General features: G+C 45.8%; 1 pseudogene; it reads right to left on the reverse strand.

Annotated features, from left to right (window-relative positions):
• The window catches only part of LOC119350720, a 53,307-nt pseudogene that overhangs the window by 10,218 nt on the left and 19,891 nt on the right, over positions 1-23,198 (reverse strand).

The following is a 23,198-nucleotide window of genomic DNA, read 5'->3' on the forward strand; positions in this document are numbered from 1 at the left end:
GGGGGTCGGGCGGCCTTATAAAGGGGGTCCCGGGGGGGCGGCTCCGACTTGGAGACCAAGTCGGGCGGCGACGCGGCAATGGACTCATGCGGGAGTTTGGCGTGGTCACGGCTCCGGCGACGAGTTGGGGAAGGCGGCGACGCTAGCGGGCCTACTGGGCCTTCGGCCCAGTTCGGTCCGAGAGACTTTTTTTTAAAAAAAATGTCGCGAAAGAAAAATCCTAATAAAATATAAAAAAATTCTAAAAATTTCAGAAACAATTTTCACTGTCCAAACCTAATATTTAGGACAAGATGAACATTTTTCTGGACTAAAATGTAATTTTGAAAAATGCAAGTTTTCTCTAATTCAAATAAAATAGCAAATAAAATAATAATTTGATTTTAAAATTTCTTCTCCAATATTTATCTTCTGTTGAAGAAGTCATATTATCTTCTCTCATTTATTTTTATTATTGGAAACAACTGGAGAGAAAAATATTAAAATCAAATTGATCCTTTTTTTCAAATTTGAACTAAATTCAAATATGAAAATTTGTGAAACCTCCAACTCTCTTCTTGTGTCCTTGAGTTGCTTAAGATTTCCAGGATCACAACGAAATGCAAATTGGGATGTTATGATGATCTATGTATAACATCTAAATTGAAAATTGGGATGTTACAAGCACGCACACCTCTGGTGCAGCAAACAATTGGCCTAGCTGCTAGATGTGATTTGCTATGCTTCTTAGGTCCTGTTCTGAACCTCTCCCAACTCTCCCAACTCCGAAGATTCAGCTTCTCAGCCTGGCTTCTCACTCCATCTAGCAATCCCAGTTCATTTGGCAACCGAATCATCTTCTCTCTCGCAACTTTGGGCTGGCAGCAGTTGTTGGGATATCTTGCAGCATATTGGGCTGGCTTGGAGGCAGGCTGGCAGCCCAAAAGGGTAGGAGAGACCGTTTTCTGTTCGAGGCACCGAGACCGTTTTCTGTTTGAGGCACCAACACGAGGCTGTTTTGATGAAGAAAGAAGGGAGGAGAGAGATTAAACGAAATGTTTTCTTTCACTTGGTGGTGGCACACCTTGTAATTTCAGTGCACTCTGCGATTTAGAGGATTCCGTGGAGCATTGTTTTTGCAGCTTCTCAAACTCCACCAAAATAACGTTACGGGTCGTCAGAACTTCTTGAAGCTAGCTTCTCACATCGAAAACGTTTGGCTCAGCTTCACATCAATTTTATGGAGCGCGGAGCTGGAGGATTTCAGAACGGGCCCTTAATGTACTAGTATCTCTTTGTTTAGTTCCATTGTTACTTATATAAATGGGATAGCAAACAATACATAGAGTACCAACCAAAGACATGCTACTAGCTACTCGCTTGGAGGAAGGATCACAAGGCGAATGCTCGGCTGTGATAACTGGCTCAATGCCGCTCGAGCTCTAAAGAGTATTTCTGCTATCTTCATAGCTTCTATAGAATAAGAAACCCCGACATAATGACATGGATGCCGTCGCAGTTTTCACATTTGTTTATCCTTCTATGAATTTGTTTTGATTGCCAATGAATGGAGATGGCAGTTTTCTTGAAATAGCATAGGCATGGTCGTTCATTGCAATTTCTGGAGGTTGTTTGATTCAAATATCTTAATAACTGAGCATAAGAATACAAATTAGTTTAAACCAGTGTGTATTTCCTGGTGGTAACTGAGTTTTTTATTTTTTAAACCATTTTGTAGGTACACATACATATTTTTTTTTGACCATATGTGATTGATAATACCAAGGGAGAATTGGAGAATATCTACACAAATCTGACATTCTGAGCTTCATCTACTCTCATCTAGATTTATGACCAAATGCCAAAGCCTCGATGGGTGATCTCGATGGCCAGTTGCGTCAATGCACGTGGTTACTACCGATACTCATAGTCTGTCGTCCATGGGTGCAGCCAGATCATTCTCGCAAACATCTCCATCACTGGGTGCCTTCCAACTGCTGACGCTCTATTGTATTGTGTTTTCTAGTTGAAAAAGAAAATCAACATGCACAAGGATTTTCTTCTCTGGTGGGAGAAGTGAATCAACTCAATTTTATATCATCGGGTTCATGCATTTCTTCTATGTATTGTTTGAACTTTGTGTCCTTTCCTTTTTCTCTTTTCTACTTGGTGAAATAAGTGAAACATGTGCTTCATGATCAACAAACATGCTACGGTAATCGGTGTGTAAACCAGTGTGTGGATGTGTGCTCTTGGTACGCCATGCAGGCGGCTCGATGATGGCCCCGGTTCTAGATGGTGGGGCGTTATCATGGAATCCCCCATTGCTGAGTTTGTAGGTGTGGAGTGATGGCTTCGGGTTGTTGATGTAAATCTTTGCCAGACATTTGTTGAATAACTTAATAAAGATGATTGTGTGCATCTTTTGATGCAGAGGCCGAGCCTTTCAACCTCCTTTTCTAAAAAAAGTAAGCCGGTGTGTGCTGGTTGCTGGGTGCGTGGGTCCTACCACCATCCTTCACTACTCCACATATGATGGAACCGACATACTAGTGGTTGGCTAGTTGGTGCTTATGGTGTACCCAGTCTGTAATGGTAATGTATATATGTATTGCACATATGATGGAACTGACATGCATTCTATGCATTTGTGATGTGCAGATGTACACTGTTGGACTTGTGTTTAACAAATAGGATGGAATATTGATGACTGTATTGTGATTGTTGAGCTCTTCCAAGTAGTCTGAGACTCCTTTCAAAAGTACTTGAGTATTAATGAAGAGCTATTGCGAAATATTAATTAAAAAAATTCCTACTCTAGTAGGCAGTGGCGTGCATACACCATTAAGGCGCAATATAGCAGGTCTTATGTGTTAGCATGCAGTATTAGTTACTTTACTTGGAAGCTCATGATATATGAGGATGTGTCCCTGCTTTCCCCTGTCACTCCTCATCCCCATCCATAGAAGGGACAGTGGCTAGAAATAGAGGATAAAGAGCAAGCTAGAGGAGGATAAATCAAGTTAATCTTGTTGATTGGAATGGGAGAAATCAGAAACATAAGCTGGTTGTGTTCAATGTATGTACACGGGTTCTTGACCAAGTGGTGTTGGCTTGAGAAAATGGGGAACGGCAAGCCGTCGGCTGGGCTGTTGATTCACAACCAGAATTAGATGGTTTGTTCAGTGCTTCCATGAGGTGCTTGTTAGGGGACGAACAACACCCTCTTTTCTGGATTGGTAGATTGTTGAGAGGGAGTAGCGTGGCACATACTATGCCTCACATGTACCAGTTGGTGCATCCTAGTGCTAAGCGACGGCTAGTGGCAGATGCCTTACCTACTGATTGGATGTGTCATACCAGTGACACTCTTTCGGCACCGGTTATCACGGAACTCCTTATGTTGTGGCCTACACTACAACTGGAGCATGTTCTTCCTCAGATTATCGGATACATCGGGCAGGATCTGATATCAGGTATCCTCGGATGGCAAATTTTGTGGGTCAAACTGCATGCCTTTCTTCTTCAGCCGTGAGTTAGTTTGCTCCTTGCACGATGGAATTGTAGACCTCTTGAGTGCATCTGGAGATAAATAATTGTTTGGTTGGCGCTGCTGCTGAATTGTGAGTGGACTATAAATCGCCTTGCTCGTTGTCAGATGCAACACCCACCTTGTTGTGTCCTTTGTTGTATGCCTCTCCCTTTAAGGGTATTGTGGAGGAATTCACCATGTCGATGTTAGCGAGCTCGTGTAGGTTGGTGGGCAGTGTTAGTTAAGTTGTAGTGTTGTGGAACGATAGCATGTTGTTTCGAACCTTGTGGTTCCATTATCCCTCTGATATTGGAACTCATCCCCTTATGGGTTCGTAAGGCAAAAAAATTGTAGTAACATCTGTGTTCAACAATTCAGACATAAAAAATTCTTCTCAAGGTTGATGCCAGAGCCTCAATGGTTGATCTCAACGGGAAGTTCCACCAACGGTGGTGGATACTACCATCACTCATACTCTGTCGTGTGTGGGTGTGATAGATCGTTCCCATGGACGTCTACGTTGCAGGATGCCCTCCAAACGTTGAAGTTGTAGTGTGTGCATTATCCGGTTGCAAAAGAAGACTAACATGCACAGTGATTTTCTTCACTGGTCGAAAAAGTGAATCAACAATTCTATCAACACATTTTGTTTGGAATTGTGTAACGAATAGGTCAAAGACCACTAACTAAGAGTTGTGGCTGCCGAGCTCTTCGATCTTTATTTCAGTAGTCTCACAATATTTTGAAAACTACTTGAAATACCATGAAGTACAAAATTAAATTTTGCGTACTTGGGTAGGCAGCATCAATGTGTGTTTATGATATAGCATCAATAGTTGCTTATTATATATTGAGTGAGGTAGCCCGAGAGGGTACCGGGTCTCATGTTATGGCATGTAGTATAAAAAATTTCAGAAGCTCGTGATATAGTATGAGGACGTGGCCTTGTTTCCTTCCCGTCAATGCTCATGTCCATCCAATGAAGAGATGTTAGCCAACCAAAATACAGGACAAAGAGCTAGGAGAAAATTATTCAAGTTGAAAGTCTTGTCGATAGGAATGAGAGGAATCAGAAACACATGTTGACTTAGTTGAATGTACATGTTGAGATAGTGCCAACTTTATCGTATGGGATCTGGAATGTGACCATGTTGTTGGAAAGCACCGTTGCGTCGTCCACGACAAACCTGATCGAGCAACTGGGAGCCATCCTGATCTACGCGCTCGCCACGGCAACAGGACACACTCCCGGCCCGCTAACGCCACGATTCTGTTACGAGTAGATACTTCTGCAGGAGCATAATCGATTTTCTGGTTAAATACATTACAAGGTGTTTTTCCATACTTTTCGCATTCAGTTCTAGCTATTTCCGCACCCCCTAACCAACTAGAACAACAAATATGTATCCCCTCCACCCTTTTTGGCATTATTAACGGAATATTCTTCAGTATTTTACTAAAAATGGAACGAAATGAGATTGGATTGTTCCTCAGTTGAAAAGAGATGTTTTGAGCAATCAGAGATGCACTTTGATAAACAGATTTGATCTTTACCGACTCAATTAAGGTATTAGTGTTTGTTCTATTAGACAAAAAAGATTGCATTTTTTGCACTTCGTTCAAATAAGAGTTGTACCCGTAAGGAATTATCCTCTTTCTCAGTATGATCTCTATCATCATCTCTATTCCCTTTATCATTTTTCCTATCCTACCTAGGTCTATGAATTTCTCTATCAATTCCATTACCTTATCCTTACCCATGAGGTTCCTACATTTGATCCTAAATTGAGCTAGGAGTTGTTTCCGGGCATACTCAAAAAAAGGGTTATTATACACCCCAACCCCATCCCTTGGAAAAAAGAAGGTAGCACCGAAGAAGGGAAAGAGTGATATGGTGGTTTTTGTTGTTCCCGTGAAGCGAAGATCATTCGCTTAGCGAATGAAGTGAATCAAACTCTTTTTGGCTCGGGCCAAACACTTTTTCTCGCTGGTAGAGCTTTCTAAAAAAAGCGACGCAAGAGCGTATTCTCTTATCTAAGCTTCCTCCCTTCGCTCCCCCCATCGTAGATGGTTCAGCCACACTCGGTGCCACAAAATGATTGAGAACTAGGACAGGGTCGAAATGCATTTTATTCTTAGTATTAAAAAAGTATTGCATGACCGAATAATTCAAGGAGGGGCGCACAGCGGGGAGGGTCCTTTTTAGTACATGACTCGTCGGGCCGTCAGAGCGGGACTTCTTTGGTAAAAAATAACTTGAATCTATTCCTTTTTAGTAAGGAGGCGGCATTTCCCATAAGGAAAGGTATGTCATTTACAACCCTGGCGTATTGAGGCCGCTTGAAGGCCCCTCTCACCCGAAGTGATTTATAAAAATTCTTCTTTCTCGATGGTGATCGGTCATGGTATCCATAACGTTGCACCTTTTTCGGCCAAATCCAGATTTTGTTTTGCTTCTCGGTCGATCGACTCGACTCTTTCCCTGCCCCCCCCCCCCGACCTCTTACTTTGTTTCGTTCTTCCTCTATACGCTTGTGAAAGTGCAACTATCCCTAGGTGGTTTTGGTAATTCATAACAACATATAGCTCATTGAGCTAATACTATTCCAAGACAAATATTTCAGGAAAGCTCAATGAATGGCATGGCATGGATGATGAAAGTGGATCCCTCAAAATATTAAGGATAAAGTATTGGCTCAAGCTCAAAAGCTCAAGACTCTACATTTTATATTTTAGTGATCCCAGATCACATTGAGTCTATAGGAAAAGCCAATACTATCAAGGAGGGATGAGGTGTTGCTTAATGAGCCTCTTGCTTCAAGTGCTTAGTGATATGCTCTAAAAACCCTCAACTACTTTCTCACATCCACATATGACCTAAACCCAAAGTCAAAATCGGTCCCATCGATTCTTTCTATCCGGCGCCACCGAGTTCAGATGTCATAGCCACTGCCACAAACCCTAGGCAAATCGGTCTCACCGATAGGGATCTCGGTCTCACCGAGATGGGATTGTAATCTCTCTGTTTCCCTTCGTAACGTTTCGGTCTAACCGAAGTGAGCGATCGGTCCCACCGAGATTGCAATGTAAACTCTCTGTTTCCCTTTCGTAACATTTTGGTCTCACCGAAAAGAGCGAATCGGTCCCACCAGTTTACCTGTCCAACTCTCTAGTTAGCTAATTACCAAAATCGGTCTCACCGAGTTTGTGTAATCGGTCTCACCGAGATTACGTTATGCCCTAACCCTAACCATATCGGTCCTACCGAGTTGCATGTCGGTCCTACCGAAATCACTAACGGTCACTAGGTTTACTAAATTGGTCCGACCGAGTTTGTTGATTCGGTCCCACCGAGTTTGGTAAATTGTGTGTAACGGTTAGATTTTGTGTGGATGCTATATATATCCCTCCACCTCCTCTTCATTCATGGAGAGAGCCATCAGAACAAACGTACACTTCCAACCTTCTAGTTCTGAGAGAGAACTACCTACTCATGTGTTGAGGCCAAGATATTCCATTCATACCATATGAATCTTGATCTCTAGCCTTCCCCAAGTTGCTTTCCACTCAAATCTTCTTTCCACCAGATCCAAATCCTATGAGAGAGAGTTGAGTGTTGGGGAGACTATCATTTGAAGCACAAGAGCAAGGAGTTCATCATCAATACATCATTTCTTACTTCTTGGAGAGTGGTGTCTCCTAGATTGGCTAGGTGTCACTTGGGAGCCTCCGACAAGATTGTGGAGTTGAACCAAGGAGTTTGTAAGGGCAAGGAGATCGCCTACTTCGTGAAGATCTATCGCTAGTGAGGCAAGTCCTTCGTGGGCGACGGCCATGGTGGGATAGACAAGGTTGCTTCTTCGTGGACCCTTCGTGGGTGGAGCCCTCCATGGACTCGCGCAACCGTTACCCTTCGTGGGTTGAAGTCTCCATCAACGTGGATGTACGATAGCACCACCTATCGGAACCACGACAAAAACATCTGTGTCTCCAATTGCGTATGAATTCTCCAAACCCTTCCCTTTACATTATTGCAAGTTGCATGCTTTATATTCCGCTGATCATATACTCTTTGTATGCTTGCTTGAATTGTGTGAAGATTGCTTGACTTGTGCAAAGATAGCTAAAATCTGCCAAAGTCTAAAATTGGGAAAAGGTTAAGTTTTTAATTGGTCAAGTAGTCTAATCACCCCCCCTCTAGACATACTTCAAGGTCCTACAAGTGGTATCAGAGCTTTGGTCTCCATTTGCTTTGATTTCCATAGCTTTGGTGGTCATAGCCATGGTTTCACAACCTAGGAGAGTATGGCGTCTAGCGAGGGAAATTATCACCGTAGAGGTCCTTACTTTGATGGCACTAATTTTGCTAGTTGGAAGCATAAGATGAAAATGCATATTCTCGGACATAACCCCGCCCTTTGGGCTATTGTGTGTATTGACTTGCAAGGTGAATTCTTTGATGGGAGAGAGCCGAACCGTGAAGCTAGTGCGGATGAATTGAAGATGCTGCAATACAACGCTCAAGCTTGTGATATCCTCTTCAATGGCTTGTGCCCCGAAGAATTCAACAAAATCAGCCGTCTTGAGAATGCAAAGTAAATTTGGGATACTATGATTGATATGCATGAAGGTACCGACTCCGTCAAGGAATCCAAGTTGGATGTGCTCCAAAGTCAGCTTGACAAGTTCAAAATAAAGGATGGTGAAGATGTCGCTGAAATGTACTCTAGGCTTGCTCTTATCACAAATGAGATTGCCGGCTTAGGAAGTGAAGAGATGACCGACAGATTCATCATCAAGAAGATCCTAAGAGCATTGGATGGAAATATGATACCGTGTGCACATTGATCCAAATGATGCCAAATTACAAAGATCTCAAGCCAACGGAAGTCATTGGAAGAATTGTTGCTCATGAGATGTCACTCAAGGATAAGGAGGAACTTCACAACAAGTCAAGTGGTGCTTACAAAGCCTCATGTGAAGCCCCAACATCATCAAGTGAGAAACAAACCTTCAATGAAGAATTGAGCTTAATGGTGAAGAACTTCAACAAATTCTACAAGAGTAGAAGCAAAGAAAGAAGCTCTAAGTCAATGTCCTACAATGACAAAAGATCTTCTAGTCGAGAGCGCAATTGCTACAATTGTGGGAGATCTGGACAGTATTCCAATGAGTGTACGTCACCCTACAAAAGAAGAGAAGATTCTCCAAAAAGAAGAAGTAGAAGAGAAGAATCACCACCAAGAGAGAGAAGGAGTAGAGATGATCGTTATGAACGAAGACCCTCACGGAGAAGCAAGGATTCGGAAAGGAAGGACAAGTCATCAAAGAGCTACACAAAACAAAGACATCAAGCTCATGTTGGTGAATGGGCATCCGGCTCCGACTCCGACAATCACTCCGGGAGAAGCTATCACTCCGACTCCGAATATACTCAAGAGGAAGGTGTTGCCGGTCTAGCACTTGTGTCAACCAACTCCTACGACATATTTGATTCACCAAATGAAGGAATTGGAAGATGCTTCATGGCCAAAGGTCCTAAGGTAACACACCCCGAGTATGTTGATTTTAATAGTGATGAAGATGACTTGTTAGGTGATGATGATTTACTTATTGATAACTCTAGTAATGAATACTATGATGAAACGTCAATTAATCATGCTAATCAAGATAAAACGAATGACAATGATAAGGAGAAGATTGAGCTTCTAACTAAAGAACTAAACACTCTTAAGTTAGCTCATGAAACTATCTTCGAAGATCATCGAGAACTTTTAAGGGCTCATGAGAAGTTACGCTTTGAAAATCTCAATCTTGAGCAAGAGCATGAGTTCTTAAAGGCAATCAATGATGATCTCCGTAAGAAAATTTCTTCTTACATTGCCAAACGTTTACTCCTATCTACTTACATGCCTCAAGTCAAGTCAAGTAAACAAGAACAAGAAAGATTCTTCCTCTAGTAGTAACAATAATAATGCTAAATCCAATATTGTTGCTTCTAGTAGTTCTCTTGATTCCACTAATGATTCTCTTAGCCAAGTTACACTTGAGCAAGAAAATAGCTTATTGAAGGGAATTATAGAGAAAGGTGTATACAAGAGCCTTGCCGGGAGTAAGCAATTCGAGGAAATTGTACGCAAGCAAGGAAGGCACCGGAAGAATAAAGGTGTTGGTTTTGAACGAAAGTTCAATGCCAATGGAGTTGAGTGGGAAGAAGATCAATACCCCAAGACGAAGTTTGTTCCTTAACAAGAGAAGTATGATCCTACTTCCTTCAAGGGAACACAAGCACAAGATGATCTTCCACCATAAGACCACAAGAACAAAGGCAAGGACAAGCTTCAAGAGGAGATTGATGCATTTGAAGAAGCACCTAAGGCCTTGGTCAAGTGGGTTCCCAAGACTACGTCAAGTTCTACTTCATCAAGTACAACTACAACTCCAAGGATTCCCATCAAGATGGTGTGGATCCCGAAGAAGAAGAACTAGAGTGTTCTTGAGGGTGACTCCGCCAACATTCTTCACTCATATCATTATGGCAAGGACAAGTGCAATCAACTTCCATATCTTGCACTAGTTCAAGGAGTCACAAACCCTCATGTTGGTAAGGCAAGGGACAGGGTAACCTAATGTTTTCATGGACATCATCTTGTGTGTGCATCACTCTATGTCTATGGATATTCTTGTTTGTTCCTTGTGGGACTAACCCATGTAGGTATTGAAAGTGCAACTCACTCCAAAGGATTGCTCCAAATGATCTACATCAACATTGAGCATCCACATCTTCAACACCTACATGAAGTCATCATCGACAAAACCCAAGGTTAGTTCATCCCTCTAAGGGGGGATCTCACATCTAGGGGGAGCTTAACTCTAAGAATTGAGTCAAAGCAACTCTGATGATGTGAACACATCAATGCATTATGTAAAAGTGGTAACCCCACTTGAGCTTAAACGATGAGTATGACCTATGATCAAAATGTTCTCATTTGACTCCTAAGTTAATATACTCATATATAGATGACCTAGTCATCGCCAATTGTTTGATAGATGCTAGAATTGGTTGTGCATGCTTTGCCACATATTTCATTTGCCATGTTATTGTGTGAGCATGTTGGTTGCATATTTCACTCATTCGAGGACATCCACTTGTTGTTTTGATTGATTGGTTTCTTTTTCTTTGGCCAAGTGGATGGACAAGAATGCCTAAGAACCTTCTCTAGCTATCTATGCTTTTCTCGTCTCAAACTCTATTCATGCTACATCACAAAATTTGATCAAGTCAGATTTGAACCACTCTGTGTGAGGAGCACTCGGAGTCCCCGATTCGTCATAGACTTAAACTTCCAAAACTTCTTTGTGCTTTTCGGTCTGACCGATTCTTCCATTTTGGTCATACCGAGATCACTAAGTCGATCTAGGTTTTCAATCTCGATGCAACCGATTTGAACATTTCGGTCACACCGAGTTGCTGTAACTGTCAACAGTAATGCATATCGGTGCCACCGAGTCGTTCCACTCGGTCACACCGACAGTGTCGGGCTATATATTCACACGGGCAAAAATTTGGAAAACTTTCTCCAAACCTCTTCGCCTGCGCATAGCTCGCTCTGCCTTCTAGGTCTCCGGATCGTTGACTTTGTCGCCAGCCGCCTCCTGTCGCTGGTCTCCGCCGCCGTCAACGGATTTCATCTCCGCCGTTGTCGCCGTAGCGAGTTCATCGCCGAACTAGGGTATGAACTCGATCACAATGCTATCCTCGTCTGATTCTCAGCACATTGTGTTCGTTATGATTCTTGCCACGATTAAAACACCTCTATCTAGTCAAAACAATCCTTAGAATAGATGCGATTTGAAAATTTAGGGTTAGGTTTCCTCCAAAACCATCTCGGACCCACCGAGTTAAAAAACTCGGTCCCACCGATTCGGCTAATGCCATTGCACTAGTAACTCTCGGTCTGACCGAGAATTGCTAATCGGTGTGACCGATTTTAGAACTTTGTGAAACCCTAGCAGTCTCGGTGCCACCGAACTGTGACTCGGTCTGACTGAGTTCACTAGTTTAGGTTCCAAAACTGCTTCGGTATCACCGAGTTTGAAAATTGGTTGATCCGAGATGCTTTCTATGGAAAACTGAAACTAAGTTTTTGAATCATTCTTTTGCAAAAATCTCTGCATTTTGTGATGCTCATCCATTCTATCTCATCTATAACTATTCACAGGGTCAGCAGTCAGTGTATTCAGCATGTCAGACCAAAGTGATAGTCAGAACAAGTCAGAAGAGCAGATTCACATGAGTGAGGGCACTAGTCCCTCTAGCACTTCAGATGATGGCAGCAGAAGCACCCCTAGCAATTTGCCCAAAGCAGCCACAAGAGCCAGAAGGAAGAGAACCTCAGACTCTGAGGATGAGGACTATGTGGCAGCTGAAGATGAGGCTACTTCCAAGAAGGTAGTGCTCAAAAAGGAGTATGGCTCAGCAAAGACCACAAAGCCTGGACTTAATAGGAAGGTCCCTGCCAAGAGGACACCTATGCTGAAGGTCAGAGGATCAACACAAGTACCTGAAAAACCTGATCCCAAAGAGCCAGCTGCAGAAGGAAAGAAGAGGAAGGAAAGGGTTAGAAAGACCATGGCTAGAGTTGTTGGACAACCTTCCATGATGGAAGAGGAGGAGGAAGAAGAGGTTGCTGCACCAGCACCCAAGGCACAAAAGCTGATGGGTGATGCTGTAAAGTCAGGGGCTGCAACATCAAAGCCCAAAGAAGCACCCAAAGCTGCCTCCAAGCCCAAGAATGCACCTAAGAGGAATACCAGGAGTATACCAGCTGCTGAGAAGAACAAGACCCCAGTGCCTGAAGTTGCTGCTGAGGAAGATGATGAAGGACAAGTCCTGAGGAAGCTCAAACCTAAGATTCCAGACCACAATGATGCTCATCCTGTGGCTGAGGACATGAATATCAGGAGAGACTCAGGGTTGAGGCCATGGAGAGAGTCAGATCCATATGCCACCAGGAGAAGGACTTCTGTTGATTATAGGTTCCACACAAAGGAACAGCAGGATTTCTATGAGACAATCTTGTTGGACAAGAAGCCTATAGTGTGTGATATGAGGTGGGTCGACTGGACCTACATAACGGAGAATGAAGAACATTATCCTGGAGTGTATGACAGCTTCAGTGCGTGTGGAGTTGCAGACTTTGTTGGGCAGAAGCTCACAAACTGGAACGATGAGCTCATTATGCAATTCTACTCCATAGCACATTTCTATCCAGATGGCAGGATAGTTTGGATGTCAGAAGGTACGAGATACCAATCAACTATTGAGGAATGGGCAAATCTGATCAATGCCCCAAAGGAGAGTGAAGATGACTTGGACGTTTATGCCAAGAAAAAGATGGGTCACAATTCTATGTCACATATGTACAAGGAGATCCCAGACAAAGCTCTTGAGACTTTCAAGTTTGGGTCAGTTCATTTTCTTCTGTCAGGGCTGCCAACGATCAACTGGATCCTAAGGCACACTCTTTTGCCCAAGTCAGGTGACCACAACATGATCAGAGGGCATGCAATTAACTTGCCACACATATTTGATGTGCCACAGAAATTCAAGGTCATGAGCCTCATGGTTGAGACTATCAAGAGGACAGGAGCAGACCAAAAGAGAAGTTGTGGATATGCCCCACAAATTCAGGAGTTGATTAACTCTAAGATGGGCACAGGAAAATATCTGTTGGATAAGGAACACTTTGCTCTCTATCCAGACTTTGAGGACAATCAAGTTGTGATGAATGAGAATGAACCATCATCAGTACAAGCTCAAGAGAAGAAGGAGAAAGCAAAGAAAGAGAAGGCTGCCAAGATGCCAACTCAAGAGGAGGCATCTGAGTACTTTTTGAAGAACAAGCAGGACCAGCTTGGTTACTTGATAGCATCAACTTTGAGGATTGAGAAGGGGTTGGCCACCCTAACTCAAAACCAGGAGAGCCTGGAAAGAATCATGGAACAAAAATTCTATGATTTAGATGTCAAAGTAACTGAGATTTAGTCAGTTGTGGAGCAGCTACAGGATGACACGCAGGAGAGGAAGGGCAGGACAACTACTGATGCATTTGCCAGAGTGCCTCGAGCTCAGAGATCAGCTGCAGAGCCAGTAACAGACACCAGAGTCACTTCATCTGCACCAGCTACAGCTCCAGTGCAACCAGCTCCAGCACCAACTCCTTCAGCTCCATCCACATCAACTGAAGTCTTCGTCCAAGGAGACATCTCTACACCACCAACTGAAGACCAAGCCTGAGAGACGATATAGTACTATGCATTTTCTAGGAACTTTTTGGTAACTTGTTGCCAAAGGGGGAGAAAAATGTATAGATCATAGGCTTCGAGAGAGAGAGAGTTTGCTTTTGTTCTCTCTTGTCTTCTTGGTTGAACTTTGTTTGCTTTTGATTGCTTGAGATACTATGCTATTATCTGTGAGACATTGATGATCATGTGTTTGATCATAAGCTACACTTATGCTTGTTAGATGGTATTATCTTACTTATCCTTATATGATCATTCACTTTGCTTGGTGATGAGTGCATGCATTCAATCTTTATTATTTTGAGCGCTCCACCAAGATGTATGTGACATGGAAGAGTAACCCATGAGCCTAATTCCTTGTGCATTTGCAGTCCAAAGCAAATCTTAAACTATGCACAAATTTAGGGGGGGCTCTTGCTTATCACATACTTCTCAAGCGACGATGTTTTTCAATCTTATTATCATTTGTCGAAGCTTTGATCTATATGTTGTCATCAATTATCAAAAAGGGAGAGATTGAAAGTGCAACTATCCCTAGGTGGTTTTGGTAATTCAGAACAACATATAGCTCATTGAGCTAATGCTATTCCAAGACAAATATTTCAGGAAAGCTCAATGAATGGCATGGCATGGATGATGAAAGTGGATCCCTCAAAATATTAAGGACAAAGGATTGGCTCAAGCTCAAAAGCTCAAGACTCTACATTTTACATTTTAGTGATCCAAGATCACATTGAGTCTATAGGAAAAGCCAATACTATCAAGGAGGGATGAGGTGTTGCTTAATGAGCCTCTTGCTTCAAGTGCTTAGTGATATGCTCCAAAAACCCTCAACTACTTTCTCACATCCACATATGACCTAAACCCAAAGTCAAAATCGGTCCCACCGATTCTTTCTATCTGGCGCCACCGAGTTCAGATGTCATAGCCACTGCCACAAACCCTAGGCAAATCGGTCTCACCGATAGGGATCTCGATCTCACCGAGATGGGCTTGTAATCTCTCTGTTTCCCTTCATAACGTTTCGGTCTAACCGAAGTGAGCGATCGGTCCCACCGAGATTGCAATGTAAACTCTCTGTTTCCCTTTCGTAACATTTCGGTCTCACCGAAAAGAGCGAATCGGTCCCATCGAGTTTACCTGACCAACTCTCTGGTTAGCTAATTACCAAAATCGGTCTCACCGAGTTTGTGTAATCGGTCTCACCGAGATTACGTTATTGTTGGGGAACGTAGTAATTTCAAAAAAATTCCTACCCACACGCAAGATCATGGTGATGTATAGCAACGAGAGGGGAGAGTGTTGTCCACGTACCCTCGTAGACCGAAAGCGGAAGCGTTATGACAACGCGGTTGATGTAGTCGTACGTCTTCACGATCCGACCGATCCAAGTACCGAACGTATGGCACCTCCGAGTTCAGCACACGTTCAGCTCGATGACGATCCCCGGACTCCGATCCAGCATGGTGTCGGGGATGAGTTCCGTCAGCACGATGGCGTGGTGACGATGATGATGTTCTACCAACGCAGGGCTTCACCTAAGCACCGCTACGATATGACCGAGGTGGAATATGGTGGAGGAGGGCACCGCACACAGCTAAGGAACGATCACGAAGATCAACTTGTGTTGTTGTGCCTAGAGGTGCCCCTCTGCCCCCGTATATAAAGGATCAAGGGGGAGGGGGTGGCCGGCCAGGAGGAGGCGCGCCAAGGAGTCCTACTCCCACTGGGAGTAGGATTCCCCCCCCCCCCTCCAAGTAGTAGGAGTAGGAGTCAAGGAAAGGGGGAAGAGAAGAGAAGGAAGGAGGGGGCGCAGCCCCTCCCCCTAGTCCAATTCGGACTAGGCCTTGGGGGGCGCACAACCTCTCCTCTCTCTTTCCCCTAAAGCCCAATAAGGCCCATATACTCCCCGGCGAATTCCCGTAACTCTCCGGTACTCCGAAATATACCCGAATCACTCGGAACCTTTCCAAACTCCGAATATAGTCGTCCAATATATCGATCTTTACGTCTCGACCATTTTGAGACTCATCGTCATGTCCCCGATCTCATCCGGGACTCCGAAATCCTTCGGTACATCAAAACTCATAAACTCGTAATATAACTGTCATCGAAACCTTAAGCGTGCGGACCCTACGGGTTCGAGAACTATGTAGACATGACCGAGACACGTTTCTGGTCAATAACCAATAGCGGAAACTGGATGCTCATATTGGCTCGTACATATTCTACGAAGATCTTTATCGGTCAAACCGCATAACAACATACGTTGTTCCCTTTGTCATCGGTATGTTACTTGCCCGAGATTCGATCGTCGGTATCCAATACCTAGTTCAATCTCGTTACCGGCAAGTCTCTTTAATCGTTACATAATGCATCATTCTGTAACTAACTCATTAGCTACATTGCTTGCAAGGCTAATAGTGATGTGCATTGCCGAGAGGGCCCAGAGATACCTCTCCGACAATCGGAGTGACAAATCCTAATCTCGAAATACGCCAACTCAACAAGTACCTTTGGAGACACCTGTAGAGCTCCTTTATAATCACCCAGTTACGTTGTGACATTTGGTAGCACACAAAGTGTTCCTCCGGTAAACGGGAGTTGCATAATCTCATAGTTGTAGGAACTTTGTATAAGTCATGAAGAAAGCAATAGCAACATACTAAACAATCAAAAGCTAGGCTAACGGAATGGGTCAAGTCAATCACATCATTCTCCTAATGATGTGATCCCGTTAATCAAATGACAACTCTTTTGTCCATGGCTAGGAAACTTAACCATCTTTGATTCACGAGCTAGTCAAGTAGAGGCATACTAGTGACACTATGCTTGTCTATGTATTCACACATGTATTATGTTTCCGGTTAATACAATTCTAGCATGAATAATAAACATTTATCATGAAATAAGATAATAAATAATAACTTTATTATTGCCTCTAGGGCATATTTCCTTCAGTTATGCCCTAACCCTAACCATATCGGTCCTACCGAGTTGCATGTCGGTCCCACCGAAATAACTAACGCTCACTAGGTTTACTAAATCGGTCCGACCGAGTTTGTTAATTCGGTCCCACCGAGTTTGGTAAGTTGTGTGTAACGGTTAGATTTTGTGTGGAGGCTATATATACCCCTCCACCTCCTCTTCATTCGTGGAGAGAGCCATCAGAACAAACCTACACTTCCAACCTTCCAGTTCTGAGAGAGAACTACCTACTCATGTGTTGAGGCCAAGATATTCCATTCCTACCATATGAATCTTGATCTCTAGCCTTCCCCAAGTTGCTTTCCACTCAAATCTTCTTTCCACCAGATCCAAATCCTATGAGAGAGAGTTGAGTGTTGGGGAGACTATCATTTGAAGCACAAGAGCAAGGAGTTCATCATCAATACATCATTTGTTGCTTCTTGGAGAGTGGTGTCTCCTAGATTGGCTAGGTGTCACTTGGGAGCCTCCGACAAGATTGTGGAGTTGAACCAAGGAGTTTGTAAGGGCAAGGAGATCGCCTACTTCGTGAAGATCTATCGCAAATGAGGCAAGTCCTTCATGGGCGACGGCCATGGTGGGATAGACAAGGTTGCTTCTTCGTGGACTAAGGGAGTCCTGGATTAGGGGGTGTCTGGATAGCCAAACTATCACCATTGGCCGGACTCCTGGACTATGAAGATACAAGATTGAAGACTTCGTCCCGTGTCCGGATGGGACTTTCCTTGGCGTGGAAGGCAAGCTTGGCGATACGGATATGTAGATCTCCTACCATTGTAACTGACTCTGTGTAACCCTAACCCTCTCCGGTGTCTATATAAACCGGAGGGTTTTAGTCCGTAGGACGAACAACAATCATACCATAGGCTAGCTTCTAGGGTTTAGCCTCTTTGATCTCGTGGTAGATCTACTCTTGTACTACCCATATCATCAATATTAATCAAGCAGGAGTAGGGTATTACCTCCATCGAGAGGGCCCAAACCTGGGTAAAAACATCGTGTCCCTTGTCTCCTGTTACCATCCTCCTAGACGCACAGTTCGGGACCCCCTACCCGAGATCCGCCAGTTTTGACACCGACATTGGTGCTTTCATTGAGAGTTCCTTTGTGTCGTCACCTTTAGGCCCGATGGCTCCTTCGATCATCAACAACGACGCGGTCCAGGGTGAGACTTTTCTCCCCGGACAGATCTTCGTATTCGGCGGCTTTGCACTGCGGGCCAACTCACTTGTCCATCTGGAGCAGATCGAAAGCTACGCCCCTGGCCATCAGGTCAGATTTGGGAGTTTGAACTACACGACTGACATCCGCGGAGACTTGATCTTCGACGGATTTGAGCCACAGCCAAGCGCGCCACACTGTCTCGATGGGTATGATCTAGCTCTGCCGCCGAACAGTGCCCTGGAGGCCGCACCAGCGTCTGCTTCGACCCTTAGCTCGGATCCGACTTCGCCGATCGACGACGAGTGGCTGGACACCGCCTCGGGGGCTACGATCTCTACGGCAATTGAGCCAAACACCATCCCTGTCCTTTGCAAAGCCCGTGACTCCGAGGTGCCGAACTCCTCTCCGGACTCCGAACCTCACGCGCCCCAGCCAATCAAATCCGATTGGGCGCCGGTTATGGAGTTCACTGCCGCGGACATCTTTCAGCACTCGCCCTTTGGCGACATCCTGAATTCACTATAGTCTCTCTCTTTATCAGGAGAACCCTGGCCGGACTATGGTTAGGAAGGTTGGGATGCGGACGACGTAGAAATTCAACACCCACCCACCACCCACTTTGTAGCCACTGTCGATGATTTAACCGACATGCTCGACTTCGACTGCGAAGACATCGACGGTATGGACGACGATGCGGGAGACAACCAGAACCAACGCCTACAGGGCACTGGAAGGCCACCTCATCATACGACATATACATGGTGGACACCGCCAAAGATGGGAATGGCAATGGGACAGCGGAGGATGACCCCTCCAAGAAACAGCCCAAGCGTCGGCGTCAGCGGCGCCGCTCTAAATCCCGCCACAGCAAAAACGGTGATTCCGGCACGAGAGATAATAACACCCCGGACAGTGCCGAAGACAACCCCCTCCAGCAGGATTCAGCACAGGAGGAGGGAGAAGCCAGCCCTCATGATAGAGCGGCAGACAGAGAGGTAGAGGATGATAATTATATGCCTCCCTCCAAAGATGAAGCAAGCCTCGACGACGACGAATTTGTCGTGCCCGAGGATCCCGTCGAACAAGAGCGTTTCAAGCACAGGCTTGTGGTCACGGCAAGCAGCCTCAAGAAAAAGCAGCAGTAGCTTAGAGCTGACCAAGACTTGCTAGCTGACAGATGGATCGAAGTCCTTGCAGCCGAAGAGTACAAACTCGATCGCCCCTCCAAGAGCTACCCAAAACGCAGGCTGCTACCCCAATTAGAGGGGAAGCACCCAAACCTACATCACCAGCGCATGACGCGGCTGACCGGCCACCTCGTGGTCGCGATATAGAGGCCTCTAGGCCCTCCACTAAAGCCGCACCCCGGCGTCGCTCGAAAAGTACAAAGCCACGGGGAAATGCACCAGACTCGCGAGACATATTGAAGGACAAGGCATGGCAAATAAGATCGATCTACGGATCGCGTGGGCGCCCCACAACACGTGATGACAACCGTCACGCCGGATACAGCAATTTCGGCCGGGCCGAACACAGTAGACAAAGCTCATTTGAGCTGCGTCGTGATATAGCCCAATACAGAGGCGCCCCGCACACCCACCATGCTTCACAGACGAAGTAATGGATCATCAAATCCCCGAGGGTTTCAAACCCGTAAACATTGAATCATACGACGGCACAACAGATCCTACGGTTTGGATCGAGGACTATCTCCTTCACATCCACATGGCCCGCGGTGATGATCTACACGCCATCAAATACCTCCCACTCAAGCTTAAAGGACCAGCTCGGCATTGGCTCAACAGCTTGCCAGCAGAATCAATTGGTTGTGGGGAAGACCTGGAAGCCGCATTCCTTGATAACTTCCAGGGCACATATGTGCGACCACGAGACGTCGATGACCTAAGCCACATAATTCAGCAGCCAAATGAATCGGCCAGACAATTCTGGACACGGTTCTTAACCAAGAAAAATCAAATCGTTGACTGTCCGGATGCAGAGGCCCTTGCAGCCTTCAAACATAACATCTGCGACGAGTGGCTTGCCCGGCACCTAGGACAGGAAAAGCCGAAATCCATGGCAGCCCTCACATCACTCATGACTCGCTTCTGCGCAGGAGAGGACAGCTGGCTAGCTCGCAGTAACAAGCTGACCAAAAACCCTGGTAGTTCGGATACCAAGGACAGCAATGGCAGGTCGCGTCGCAACAAGCACAAGCGCCGCATTAACAGCGATAATGCTGAAGATACGGCAGTCAATGCGGGATTCAGAGGCTCTAAACCCGGTCAGCGGAAAAAGCCATTCAAAAGAAATACTCAGGGCCCGTCCAATTTGGACCGAATACTCGATCGCTCGTGCCAGATACATGGCACCCCCGAAAAACCAGCCAACCACACCTACAGGGATTGTTGGGTGTTCAAGCAGGCATGCAAGTTAAATGCTGAAAACAACGACAAGGGGCTGCATAGCGATGACGAGGAGGAGCCCCGGCCGAACAATAGAGGACAGAAGGGCTTTCCCCACAAGTGCGGACGGTGAACATGATATACGCAATCCACATACCCAAAAGGGAGCGGAAGCGTGCACTAAGGGACGTATACGCGATGGAGCCAGTCGCCCCAAAGTTCAACCCGTGGTCCTCCTGCCCCCCACTAGCATCCGCCATGGCAGATTCACCGCATTGGTTCTTGACCCAATCATTGATGGATTTCACCTCACTAGAGTCCTGATGGACGGCGGCAGCAGCCTGAACCTGCTTTACCAGGATACAGTGCGCAAAATGGGCATAGACCCCTGAAGGATTAAACCCACAAAAACGACCTTTAAAGGCGTCATACCAGGTGTAGAGGCCAACTGTACAGGCTCAATTACACTCGAAGTGGTCTTCGGATCCCCGGATAACTTCCGAAGCGAGGAATTAATCTTCGACATAGTCCCGTTCCGCAGCGGCTATCACGCACTGCTCGGATGAACCGCATTTGCAAAGTTCAATGCGGTGCCGCACTACGCATACCTCAAGCTCAAGATGTCAGGCCCTCGAGGAGTAATCACGGTCAATGGAAACACTGAATGCTCTCTCCGAACGGAGGAGCATATGGCGGCCCTCGCGACGGAAGTACAAAGCAGCCTCTTAAGGCAATTCTCGAGTCCGACTACTAAACGTCCGGACACCGTCAAGCGCGCCCGGAGTAACCTACAACAAGACCGCCTGGCACATTCCGAGCATGCGTACCAATGCGGCCCCAACCCCAGCCCTTGCGAAATTGCGAGACCAGTACCACACGTACATAACTATGCTCTGGAGATACCATGGGCATAGGGGGAGGGGCACGACCACGGCATGCCCAGAGTGCCACTCAACCGCACCAGGGTCTCCCAATTGTGTCATTCTTTTTTTTCTTATTCTCAGGACTCCGTTTTCCAGAAGCCCTGTCCGGCAGTAGAATCGCCGAACTCACGATGCAACAGCCAGGGAAGCAGAAAAGCTACGTCGAGTGTCCAGGTGGTCTCTATTACGAGCAGTATACCTGTTTTACATACCATCCCGCAACCTACCCCTGGAGGGGGACATGTTAAATAGTCCCATCCCTTGCTTATCACACTATTTGTATCGTTCTGCTTTCATTGCAGTATCTTTTGAATAAACAATACATAGCTTCTGCTTATTATTGCATTCCTTTTTTTTCATAAATGTTCATCTATGACATGTTGCACCCGTACAACTTGGTACGGTCAATACACCAGGGGCTTAAGTACCCCAAAACATGGTGTGATAAGTCCGAACACTTTCACAAGTGCGGCACCCCGAACTTATAGCATTATATGCATCGGCTCCGAATCATGTCTTGGGTCAATAGTTGGGTTTGCCCGGCTCCCATGTTTTGGTACCTTACGTTCCGTTATATCGGCTAAGGTAGCGCTGGGAGAACCACTGCGATTGTGCCCCGGTTGAGCTGGGTTGAGAACCTCAATGGAGAAAGCTAAAACTGACCGTCATGATAGGGCGAGAGCCGGTCGCTGTTCGAGAGGTTTTTCGGGTCCCTAAAGACTCATGCCGCTTAGAGCGAGGAGTCGGCATTGTCCGGCCAAGGCATGGATAGCGCCCCGAACTCGGTCTTCCGAATACCAGGGGCTTCGTCGAAATTTAAAATTATAGAATTCTATGGCTAAGTGAGAGTGTTCAAGCATTATAGTCCGGTTGCCTCGTTCGTCGTGTTGAACGTCTCCCTCGAAGGACCCAAGAATGGGAACAAGAGCGCTCAAGTTTATCCCAAACACCCCATCACTCGTGGCATGGGGGCTGAAGCCAACGACTCGCCATCTCTCAAATTTGATAAACAGTCGCACAGAAGGTAATATTTTAAATTAACAAGCATTGTTTAGCGCATATGAACAAAGCTTTCAGCGTACAGGATAACAAATGCGAGTCTACTCAAAAATTACATCTTTGGAGCATTCACCCGCTATAAGGCGGGAACCCTTCAGGACGCCCTCATAGTACATCTCGGGCTTGCGATACTCCTTGCCCGGCGGTGGCGCGTCCATCACAAGCTTCTCGGCGTCCATCTTGCCCGAATGCACTTTAGCACGGGCAAGGGCCCGACGGGCACCTTCAATGCAGACGGAACGCTTGATGACTTCAATCCATGGACAGGCGTCCACCAGCCGCCTCACCAGACCGAAGTAGCTCCCAGGCATGGCTTCATTAGGCCACAGCCGAACTATGAGGCCCTGCATGGCCTGTTCGGCCACCTTGTGGAGCTCGACCAGCTGCTTCAGCTGGTCGCTCAGGGGCACCGGATGTCCGGCCTCAGCATATTGAGACCAGAACAACTTTTACGTCGAGCTCCCCTCCTCGGCTTGGTAGAACGCGGCAACATCAGACACACTATGGGGCAGATCTGCGAACGCTCCTGGACAGCTCCGAATTCGGGTAAGTAACAGATAATTCACTTTTACATGCTTGCTTTGCATGAAGAATGCCTTACCCGCCGCTATCTTTTTTATCACCTCAATTTCCTGGAGGGCCTTCTGGCCTTCGGCCTTAGCGGCTTTGGCACTCTCAAGAGCCAAGGCGAGCTCGGACTCTCGAGTCTTCGAGTCACGCTCCAAACTCTCGTGTTTTTCCACGAGAGCCTGGAGCTCTTGCCGCACCTCCGCCACCCGCGCCTCCTGCTTCTCTCACTCGGTGCGCTCCGCGGCCGCACTGTTTTTGGCCTTGGACACCGCT

The sequence above is a fragment of the Triticum dicoccoides genome, chromosome 1B (assembly GCF_002162155.2).
Source record: "Triticum dicoccoides isolate Atlit2015 ecotype Zavitan chromosome 1B, WEW_v2.0, whole genome shotgun sequence".
NCBI classification, from domain to species: domain Eukaryota; kingdom Viridiplantae; phylum Streptophyta; class Magnoliopsida; order Poales; family Poaceae; genus Triticum; species Triticum dicoccoides.